Genomic DNA, 3,182 nt, shown 5'->3' on the forward strand with positions numbered 1-3,182 from the left:
TGGAGCGGGGGAGGGTGCGGGGGGTCGTCGACGGCGGTGGAGCGGGGGGAGGGTGCGGGGGGTGCTCGGCGGCGAGGGGGATCTGGCAAGGGGGATAGCTATCGAGAGGGAGGGGGATCGAGATCGAGTGCCATTAGTAATTTTGCAAAAAAAGAATAAAAAAATACAATAATGGCGCACTGTCTGCCTGGTGCGCCATTACTAGTTAGAACAAGTAATGGCGCACTTCTACCTGATGCGCCATTAGTATGTATGGAAAAATGGGGAAAAAATTTAATACTAGCGGCGCACCCTGTTTCTGGTGCGCCATTAGAGTCTTACACACTAATGGCGCATCACCAACTGGTGCGCCATTAGTATATAGTAGCGGCGCACTACTTCCATGGTGCGCCATTAGTATCAATCCTATCTATAGCCCTTTTCCTAGTAGTGTCGCGGTGATTCAAATCGCGGAAGATCCGATCTAACGCCGAACGGACGGCGCCTCCATGTTCCACACACGTACAACCAGGGGACGTCTACGCCTTCTTGATCCAGCAAGGGGAGAGGAAAAGTTGAGGAAGAGCTTCGACAGCACGACGACGTGGTGGTGGAGCTTGCAGTTCTCCGACAGGGCTTCGCCAAGCACTACTGAGGAGGAGGTGGAGTTGGAGAGGGGGAGGGCTGCGCCAGGGGCAAGGGGTGAAGCTCCCATGCGCCTCCCCATTATATATAGGGGTGGAGGGAGCTGGTTGCTTGCCCTCCAAGTCCATTGGGGCGTTGTCAAAGGTGGGAGGAAAGAAATATCATCATTTCCCTTCCCCACCGATTGTTATCCCCTTTTTAAGGGATCTTGATCTTATCCCATCGGGATATGATCTTATTCCTTCTAAGGGGGGATCTTGGTGTGTCTTGACCAGGGGTGTGGGGCCTTTCCTCCACTACCCACGTTCATGTGGGTCCTCCCATGCAGGTGGGCCCCACTCCGGAACCTTCTAGAACCTTCCGGGTACAATACCGAAAAATCCCGAACATTTTCTGGTGGGCAAAATAGGACTTCCCATATATAAATCTTTACCTCCGGACCATTCCGGAACTCCTCGTGACGTCTGGGATCTCATCCAGGACTCCGAATAACATTCGGTAACTGCACACTAATTCCCATAAAAACTCTAGCGTCACCGAACCTTAAGTGTGTAGACCCTACGGGTTCGGGAATCATGCAGACATGACCGAGACAGCTCTCTGGCCAATAACCAACAGTGGGATCTGGATACCCATGTTGGCTCCCACATGTTCCACGATGATCTCATCGGATGAACCACGATGTCGGGGATTCAATCAATCCCGTATACAATTCCCTTTGTCAATAGATACATTACTTGCCAGAGATTCGATCGTCGGTATCCCAATACCTCGTTCAATCTCGTTACTGGCAAGTCACTTTACTCGTTCCGTAATGCATGATCCTGCGACTAACTACTTAGTCACATTGAGCTCATTATGATGATGCATTACCGAGTGGGACCAGAGATACCCCCCCCGGCATACGGAGTGACAAATCCCAGTCTCGATTCGTGCCAACCCAATAGACACTTTCGGAGATACCTGTAGTGCACCTTTATAGCCACCCAGTTACTTGTGACGTTTGGTATACCCAAAGCATTCCTACGGTATCCGGGAGTTGCACAATCTCATGGTCTAAGGAAATGATACTTGACACTAGAAAAGCTCTTAGCAAACGAACTACACGATCTTGTGCTATGCTTAGGATTGGGTCTTGTCCATCACATCATTCTCCTAATGATGTGATCCCGTTATCAATGACATCCAATGTCCATGGTCAGGAAATCATAACCATCTATTGATAAACGAGCTAGTCAACTAGAGGCTTACTAGGGACATGTTGTGGTCTATGTATTCACACATGTATAACGGTTTCCAGTTAATACAATTATATCATGAACAATGGACAATTATCTTGAACAAGGAAATACAATAATAACCATTTTATTATTGCCTCTAGGGCATATTTCCAACACGATCATCATCGAACATTAAGCGCGTGGAACCTATGGGTTCAAGAACTATGTAGACATGACCGAGACTCATCTCCGGTCAATAACCAATAGCGGAACCTGGATGCTCATATTTGCTCCTACATATTCTACGAAGATCTTTATAGGGCAAACCGCATAACAACATATGTTGTTCCCTTTGTCATCGGTATGTTACTTACCCGAGATTTGATCATGGTATCATCATACCTAGTTCAATCTTGTTACTGGCAAGTCTCTTTACTCGTTACGTAATGAATCATCCCATAACTAACTCATTAGTCACATTGCTTGCAAGGCTTATAGTGATGATCATTACCGAGAGGGCCCAGAGATACTTCTCCGACAATTGGAGTGACAAATCCTAATCTCGATCTATGCCAACTCAACAAACACCATCGGAGACACCTGTAGAGCATCTTTATAATCACCCAGTTACGTTGTGACATTTGATAGCACACTAAGTGTTCCTCCGGTATTTGGGAGTTGCATAATCTCATAGTGAGAGGAACATGTATAAGTCATGAAGAAAGCAATAGCAATGAAACTTCAACTTTCATAATGCATAATCTCACATCATTAGGAGAATGATGTGATCTCGTTCATCAAATGACAACACATGTCTATGGTTAGGAAACATAACCATCTTTGATAAACGAGCTAGTCAAGTAGAGGCATACTAGGGACACTTATGTTTTGTCTATGTATTCACACATGTACTTAATACAATTCTAGCATGAATAATGAACATTTATCTTGAAATAAGGAAATAAATAATAACTTTATTATTGCCTCTAGGGCATATTTCCTTCATGTAGCAACTACGGCGAGGACCAGTGCTTTCTTCGGTACATTCTCTCTCTCTCTCTCTCTCTCCAATCTCATGCCATCTTGCTAGTGTAGGAATCCATTACATGATTTGCTTCATTCTTTTTCAGACCTTGACGATACCATGTGCCCGGCATTGGCCTTGTCGTCATGAAGAGCATCTAAGGTAGATAAACCAAACAAGTATAATCAACATATGTATGGTTTTTTCTCGAATCTAAGACCGCTCCAATGAAGGCTGACAAGCCATCCTGTTTGTTCTATTTACTCTTTAGTTTGCAGCCTGAACAGGTGATCACAGGTTCAAACTATTGCTGA

This window comes from Triticum dicoccoides, chromosome 2B (genome assembly GCF_002162155.2).
Source record: "Triticum dicoccoides isolate Atlit2015 ecotype Zavitan chromosome 2B, WEW_v2.0, whole genome shotgun sequence".
In the NCBI taxonomy this organism is placed as follows: domain Eukaryota; kingdom Viridiplantae; phylum Streptophyta; class Magnoliopsida; order Poales; family Poaceae; genus Triticum; species Triticum dicoccoides.